The sequence below is a fragment of the Eucalyptus grandis genome, chromosome 3 (genome assembly GCF_016545825.1).
Source record: "Eucalyptus grandis isolate ANBG69807.140 chromosome 3, ASM1654582v1, whole genome shotgun sequence".
Lineage (NCBI taxonomy): Eukaryota > Viridiplantae > Streptophyta > Magnoliopsida > Myrtales > Myrtaceae > Eucalyptus > Eucalyptus grandis.
The window spans coordinates 54,487,592-54,496,581 of record NC_052614.1 but is presented as its reverse complement, the minus strand read 5'-3'; the positions used below and the strand labels follow the sequence as shown (position 1 = coordinate 54,496,581).

General features: G+C 36.9%; 1 long non-coding RNA gene across 1 annotated transcript; it reads right to left on the bottom strand.

Annotated features, from left to right (window-relative positions):
• Window positions 1-4,318: 4,318 nt before the first annotated feature.
• Window positions 4,319-7,115, bottom strand: LOC120291323. The gene is made up of 2 exons (XR_005549317.1): window positions 6,579-7,115; window positions 4,319-4,868 (listed from the first exon to the last, which is right to left on the bottom strand). It is a non-coding gene; the product is annotated as an uncharacterized LOC120291323 (long non-coding RNA).
• Window positions 7,116-8,990: the final 1,875 nt, after the last annotated feature.

Here is an 8,990-nt window from a genome sequence, read left to right as displayed (position 1 = left end):
TTTTTAATTTTATCCTGAAATGCGCCAAACACTTGATAGGATTAGATATGTCCACCTTTATTATCCAGAAGATTTAATATCCTACTTTATCCTATCCTATCCTAATTATTATCCCGACGACCAAACGTAGCCTTAGGTTGTGCCATGTATAGTTCTTTATCTAAGTCGCCGTGTAAAAACGCTATTTTTACGTCTAACTGCTCAAGATGAAGATCCTCAACTGCAACTATACTCAGTAGAACTTTAATTAATGTCATTTTCACTACAGGTGAAAATATCTTGAAGTAGTCGATCCTTTTTCTTTTTTTTTGAGAAAAGCCCTTGACTACAAATCTTGCCTTGTATCTTATATTACAATTTGCTTCATTCTTAATCCTGTACACCTATATGTTTAATAAAACTTGTTTACCTGTGGGCAACTTGGTTAACTCCCAAGTTTTGTTTTGCAGTAACGAGCTCATCTCGTCTTTCATAGCACACTCCCACTGCAAGTGAGACGTGTCTACCTTTGCCTCATCGTAAGTCTCCGGTTCCCTTGAATCTGTATATAAGACATGACCTAGAACAATATTAGCTGATGGATCAAAAATTACATTTGGCTTTCTCACACGTGTAGACCTTCTCAAGACAGGTACTTTAGGGTCGTTAGTTTGCTCTAAATCACTGAGTTCCTCTTGAACTACCTCTTCACTGATAATATGCTCATCTTGAACCTCTATTTCAAGTGCACTTTGATTTACTAAAAATATCTTCACGGGTCTTGTGTCTAATTCAACATATTCTGGTTCTACTACCTTCTTATGCTTTGTCTAACAATCCTTGTACATATTTTCTTCATGGAATACCACATTCTGACTGCGGATGACTTTATTATTCTCATAATCCCAAAGCCTATAGTCATACTCGTCGCCACCATATCCAATAAAGACGTACTTCTGGGACTTAACATCAAGTTTTTTCCTATATTCCTTATCAATCAAAGCATATGCAATATAACCAAACACTTTTAGATGTGAATAATTAATCTTTTTACCTAACCACCGTTACTAAATGGACTTTTGTTGATAAGATAAATAACTGCATCAATTGTGGCAGCCCATAAGTGTAGCGAGAGACTCACGTGTAGCCTCATGCATCTTGCACGTTCTAGAATAGTTATGTTCATCATTTCAGCTACACCGTTCTCTTGAGGAGTTCTAGGAACAGTCTTTAACCCGTGTATGCCTTCTCAACTCAAATATTCTGCAAATTCCTTATTTGTGTATTCACCACCATTATTAGACTTTAGAGCTTTAATCTGATAACCTGTCTCTTTTTCTACCATGGTCTTCCACATTCTGAATATCCCGAATATTTCTGATTTTTTTCTAAGAGCATAGACCCAAGTTTTCCTTGTTGCATCATCAATGAATGTGACAAAATATCTCTTACCACCATAAGAGAGTTCCTGAGCAGGTCCCCATACATCAATATGAACCAACTCTAGTTTCTGGCCTTTATTTTGTCGCCTATTCAATTGAAAATTAACAACTTTCTGTTTTTCATAAATGCAACTCTTACAAAAATCTAACTCAACTTTTTGCAAATCTGGAAGTAATTTTCTCAAGTGTAACTGATTTACACTTTTTTCACCAAGATATCATAAACGATAATGCGAAGGAGTAGACAAATTATCTATAGCCATTGTAGTTGCAACCATATCTTTGATATTGTTTCCTTGGAGAAGGTAAAGTGTACCGTACGCTTTCCCTTTGCTACTACTTTTGCCCCTAAAGTTATCTTTCACTCTCCGCATCCAAAGGTTATTACCAAACCTTCTTGGTCAAGTTTACTGGTTGAAATCAGATTTTTCTTTAATTCCAGAATATGCCTAGTTTCACGCAAAACTAGATGTCCTCCACCTGAGATGTTCACAATCATAGTTCCTTTCCCAACAATGGGACACATGTGGCCATTTCCCACCATCACTTGTCCGAAATCTCCACTGGCATAATCATCAAATATGTCTTTTTGCGAGGTGCAATGAAAATAAACATCAGAATCAATAAACCATTTATCTGTCATCAAGTCAAACTTTGCAGACAAACACAAATTATCTAACAGAGATTTATCGCTAATCACATTAGCTCATTGATTCTCATCTTGCTGCTTCTTTGTGTAGGCTTCACACTGAAACCTCCGGTGTTCAGTTTTGTGACAAAATCAACACTCATCTTTTGCAACTTGTCTCTTACCCTTTGATTGTGATCTGCCACGCCCACTGAATTTTCCTCTACTTTTACTTCTTCCACAGTTCTCCACTACGAGTGCCATTGAAGATGTAGATGCAGAAAAAGTTATCTCCACCTAAGACTTTCCTTTGCATATCTTCATCCATGATACTACTCACAGCATCATCAAGAGTTAAATCATCCTTCATGGTGCTCGAAATTCCCTGCATTGCAGTATTGTAGCTGTCTGGAAGAGAACATAAAAATAATAAAGCTTGAAGCTTCTTATCTAAATTTATGCCTGCGGATTTCAATTGACCCGTGACCTGCGTGAAACTATTAATATGTTCTGTCATAGAAACTCTATCAGATAACTTCATATTAACCAGTTTTTTCAACAAAAATATCTGATTTGATGTGGATGGCTTTTCATAAATATTCTTTAGAATATCCATGGCTTCTTTTGCAGTTTTTGCTTTCGTGGTGTGGTATCCCGTCTTTTTTGTCAACCCTAGACGAATCGCACCTAATGCCTTTCGATCAAGAATTTTCCATTCGACTTCTGCTATCGGATCCACCTCTGCCATCTCGGGTTTCCAACCCTCAAGTGGTGCATAGAAATCTTTTTGATAAAGATAATTCTTGATTTGTAGTTTCCACCATCCGAAATCCTGCCCATCAAACTTATCGATTCTAATTTTATCTTTTGCCATACTATTTGCTTTCAATTGAACGTCACCGAAAAACCATCGATATTCTCAATTAGCCAACCCAGGCTCTGATACCAGTTGTTACGAAATCGCACGTTGATTCCAGAAAAATAACGCTTGTAAACAATTCACCAGGCATACTATAATAATAAAAGAACATAATAGAACACGCCAGAAAATTTGTTAACGAAGTTCACCCAAACCTAGGCTACGTCTCCACGTAGAGGCACTCTATGAATCCACTAGACTTTAGAAAAAGTTGAAATACAACGATGATCTTCTCTCAAAATCAGGGCATAAAGAGATTGAGAACTCTCATAAAGAAAAAAAAAAACTCATTTTTTTTCTTCTCTCTTTTTCTTATCTCTCTATTTTCTTTTTGAGCGTCTTGACGGCTAACGTCTTGCCATCGCTAATATAAAGGTATCACTTTTAACCTAAAAGCAAATCTGATAGAAAAGACAAAAAAGCCCCTAAAAAAATATTTGGCTTAATCTATAACAATGGTTGGGTGCACGATTGAGTGGTCCTTTGTGGCTGATCCAGTTGAGTGGTAGGGGCTCCAAGATATGAGGTCTTACTTTGATTTTTGCTACCAATATGTGGCCAAGAAGATAGAAAGTGCAATTCAAGAAGCTAGTGGGTGAAGGCAGAAAGTTGTGCTCCCTTTTTGATTGATTATGCATGCTTTAAATACTTGTGGTATGACTCTGTTTAATCTCTAAGTTTGTGTTTTGCATTTCCTGGAGCTTCAATCTCAGCATGAACTTGTGAATTTTCTGTATATTGACTTTTTCTTCTTTTTTGCTTTTAACAATCCATTGTATAGGTTACAAGTATAGAGGTCCCCCGCTTTCCCCCCTTCTCTAAAAAGTTGTGGAAACCTGATTATGCGATTTTGATCCATGTGATCATTGCAAGAATTTACTTACGAAGTCCTTATCAGCTAAGCTGGCTTTTTGCTTCTTCAGAAGCCAATTTGTTAATATATGTAAATCAAATGAATTGTTCACTATCACACATTTCCATAATGACTTTGTTAAAAGTTTGTAATTACTAAACATTGTGAAATAATACATAAGTTAATAGATCTTGCAATTCAAACCTAATACAAAAAGAAGAAGATATCAAATAAATCAATAAAGAACAACAAGAACATCAAAGATTAATGTGGTTCGGTTGGAGTTTCAACACGTACTCCTTAGAGAGAGTCACCCTTAAAAGAATCTACCATGAATCAAGCGTCCATCTTGCTCTACTTAGAACTTGTGAGCTATCGATTAGTTGATTTAGCTTAAATTTTGTTGCATAGAAATTGCTAAGTAAAAATGTAAGAATAGTGAATAAGGATAATGTGATTGTTGCCAATATACTCTAAATTATTTCCTCTCTAGCCCGAAAAAATAATTGCCTTATTAGATAAAAATAATCGGAAACTATCATTGTTTTCAAGATAAAAATACACCATGAAGTTCATGTCCGAGCTAGTGTTGGAAGGTTACAAAGGAAAAACCAATTCATATAAAATACACATCACCATATTAGAAAATCGGAAACTATCACCTTTCACTAATTAATCCTTTGATTCATGATGAATGCAAAGAGGAATAGTAACAATAGGACCCAAGGAAAGTCAATCAACCAAGGTATTTCATCAAGCAGAATGTACATCAACAGACTGCACGCAACACATCCGAGAGCTAGAGCAATTAGATCATACATAATTTGGAACCTTGTGTCCATATCCTGCCTTCCCATCTCAGAGAGTAATTTCTGCCGAACAATCTTGATTGCTACACAAATAAGCATAATGATAGGTGCACCGGTAATGTTGGCTAGACTTGAATAGCCATGCCAATCCTTGATGAGTTGAAGCAAGGCTTCCACCAAGGAATCAAGTTGTTGATTGTATTCTGCAGCAATTTGAGCCACGTGCTCTATTCCATTGCTTGAAATTAAAATCAGTAGATTACTTATTAGACAACCGGTACAAAAGCTCAAACAATGAGAATTGAGAATAAACCCATTAATCAACTAACGAAGTAAACAAAAATGGGGCAATGGTTTCCAAATGCAACATTGAAAAGGACGGGTTCACCTAATCTATGCTGAGGAGACAAAACAGTGTTTGAGTAATGGAACACACACGGGGGAAATGATCGAAGATAGGAAGTTCCTTTTTAGGAAAGGAAATCTAGATTGCATGATTTTACTTGTAGTCCTCCAATATATTGGAGGCTGGACTACAACAGTGAAGAGATGTTGTGGCATTGACGCTGGTGCTTACCTCAGACTACAATGATTGGCTGGAATGTTGTTTGCCATTAACCTATGAGTTTTGAGTGGTTGCTCTCTTCCTTCCTTGTCTATAGTAAAACTTGTTGTGAGGTTGCAAGTTGAGCAAACATATTTGTAGACCAATGTGAGGTCTTCTCTTTAGGGGAGAGTCCTCCCTCTCCTTAGGTAGAGGAGTGAAGTACTCGTCCCTTCCGTTGGACCTCTTGGGCAAAAGACACTCATTTGTTTACTTGTCTTGAGCTATTTGTTTAATTCTCTTGTCATCATCAAATGCAGAGAATCGGATGCAATCATTTGTTTTATCCTATTGAACAAATGACTATTCTATGTCAGTCCTCTCAAATCATATGATTACTATCTTCCTTCCTTGTCCATAGTAAAACTTGCTGCAAGGATGCAAGTTGAGCAAACATATTTGTAGACCAATGGGAGGTCTTCTCTTCAAGAGAGAGTCCTCCCTCTCCTTAGGTAGAGGAGTGAAGTACTCGTCCCTTCCGTTGGACTTCTTGGACAAAAGACACTCATTTGTTTACTTGTCTTGAGCTATTTGTTTAATTCTCTTGTCATCATCAAATGTGGAGAATCTCATCATCAAATGTGGAGAATCTCATCATCAAACATTTGTTTTATCCTATTGAACAAATGATTATTCTATGTCAGTCCTCTCAAATCATATGTTTAATTCTCTTGTCATCACCAAATGCAAATTCTCTAAAAACTCATATAAAAAAAATACTAAACCTATTATACGATGGCCGATTTAGTTATAAACATTTCAATTTAGCCGATTTAATCCTAAATCTTTTGACAGTATTTTAATATAATCCATCTGTTCAATTTTGTTCGAAATCATTGATGTGGTGATCTAGTCAGCATCGGATCTCCTACTGGAAAGTATCTCCATAACACCTAGAAATGTTTCTCCATCCACACTCCCAACACTTGTTCACAAAACAAAACACGCAAAAAGCTACGAGGTAAATCCCATGCTTACTAGCTAGAAACAAGGGAAAGCTAATTGTAGGTCTTATCTTGTTGTTGTTGTTGTTTTTTTTTTTTTTTTTTTTTTTGAGGAAAAGCAAATATGACTTTCAATTAATTTTTTGTTCTTAATATGAGTTTCTCTTAACAAGGGAAAGCTAATTGTAGGTCTTATCTTGGATTTTCCGACACTCGTTGACCGTGTTGGAGTGTCGGACACATGGTCAACTCTTCCCGACACGCTCTGACACGCGAGTCCGAAATTCCGACACGCACGGGGTCAATTTTAAAAATTTTCAATACTCAAGGGGTCAAAATGTAAATATATGAACAAATAATGAAAATAACAAAAATAAAAGGGAAAGAAGAAAATTCTTACTCTCAAGTTTCTCACTTATAAGTTCTGATCTTCCCATGAGTGATGATGGTTAGAATGCCTCTCATCTCGTCGGCGTCGTTCCGTTGCCCCCACATACTTAGAAGTTATAATTTTTTTTTGCTTATTTCCGTCTCTCGGAAGCATCACTTGCGAGTTATCTCTTTTGGATTATGTTATTGGCTTGTGAGTTATCTCACACATTTTCCGTAGCCAATTTAGTGGTTTCCTTTTCTTTTGGTCATACTTCGAGAGTTCTTGTCCTGGATTTTCATTTTTCTTGAACCTTGTTTTGTAGAGGAGCTCCAAGCTAGTCTATATCATGAACTCTGAACTCTGTCTAGGATTACAAGAAATCTCACTAATCTCCGACAAGTATAAAAAAAACATGACATGTTCCTTCAAGTTTACTCTTTCATGTTTGCAATTTTTGAATTTCTCGTTCAATATATCAAATTAAAATAATGAATGATATTAACAAATGTTGGATTTATATTTTTAGTGTAAATTAATTCTATGCTCTTTTTATTATTATTTATTTATTTTTGCATTTATATATAAACATATATTTAATATATAACGTGTCGGAACGTATCGAAATTCTTTATTTTTTTATAAATGACGTGTCGGCGTGTCGTGTCGTGTCGTGTCGCATGTCGCGTGTCCGTGTCGGTGCTACATAGAGTAGAACCCAGTATGCTCTCAAAGAAATGCGAGGAAACACACTGGCAAGTGAAAGATGCCCCTCTCAATTGGGCTCTTAAGTGTCGAACAATATAATTTTAGAATACGTCCACAACTTCACCTAGTACAGAGTTCTTTTTTTTTAATTTATCAAAAACATTTTGTACCGTCTCGTACTCACCCAAATAAATAAATAAAAAGTCTAACACCATAAAGTTAATTTTCGGTGAAGACAACTTTCTTGAAAGAGATATTACAACCAATACGTAAATTGAGCTAGACAACTGAACCCCCCCTACTCCTTACGTCGACAGCCACGACAAAGCACCCTGTAGGTTTCTTGCTTGAATAATTTATTACTCGATTTCGGTCGAACTTTAAAATAGTTGCCCTAGAGAGATCAGTCAATGCCAAATGTGCTTTCCCTACCGACTCCTGCTCATTCGAAATTTTATTAATTATCTTGCTATGAATAAAATATATATCTGTGTGTATAAATAAGCCGTGTATTTACTCTCTCTTCATGCATGTTTTGGCATAAAAAGGAGCACCAAAACATGGATCAAATGGAGTCCCAATCATGTCACAAGTGGGAAGGAAAGGTCTCTACCAGAGTCGCAAAGGCCAGTGCAGACCAGATCTGGCCACTCCGTGGATTTCTTCAACCTCCACAAATGGTTCCCAGGCCTATCCGATTGCTATGGCATCCACGGCAAGCACGGCGAGCCCGGTTGCGTGCGATATTGTGCCGGCTTCTTGTTGGAGAAATCTTTCCAGAATATTTTGAAGCTGACAAAACATTTCTATCAGTCTAAGTCTGGATATCGATAGTTAAAGTCTCAAGATTTTATAGTCTCAAGACTTTGTTATCTCAAGACTCAAGACTCAAGACTCAAGACTCAAGACTCAAAGTTATTCTCTTGACAGTCTTTCTAATCCAGTGTTGAAGGAAATCCAAAGTCGAGGTTTATGATTGAGGATTTGATCCTATCCTCTCGGGATAGATTCTTTGGTTGGATAATCATTTCGGATTCTTTATATCTTATCTAAGAACGATTGAAGATCCGATGGTCGACGAAATAATCTTGGATTATTCTATTCTTGGAAACCGAGATCCCGATTGTATGGGCGAACGGGGATTGATGGGCTATCATCGATTCCTTATATAGCTCGGATGATCTTCTTGATTGATTCCGTCCAACGGGTAGATTGGAGGAATTCCTTTGGTAAGTGCCAACGGCTATGATGGCATGAAGGAGTATAAAAGGAAGACGTTCTAGTTGTTTTAAGTGTGTGATCGATAGAAAAATTCCAGAGTACGAAGATCCTTTGATTGTTAGTTGAGGCGAGCGAAATTGTATGCGAGAGTGTTTATACTTGGTGACGCCTTGAGCAAGTGTGGTAGATCATCTACACCTAGAAATCAAGGAAGATCAACACTGTAACAACTCTTTGATCATAGTGGAATCCAGCCAATCGGGCTGTCGGTGCGAAAGAGTGGACGTAGGCTTGAATCAAGCCGAACCACTATAAAGGCGAGTGTTCAATTCTCTCTTTCCCTTACTCGGTCTTGCGATTGAATTTTCAACTGTTGCAAAGTCTCTAATTGTTTAAGTATCGTGCAAACATCGAGAAATTTTTGTGTATACCTATTCACCCCCCTCTAGGTACTCGTACTAGCTATCTCAATTGGTATCAGAGCCTGTGTTCTTACTTTGTTTGAAGTGTTTT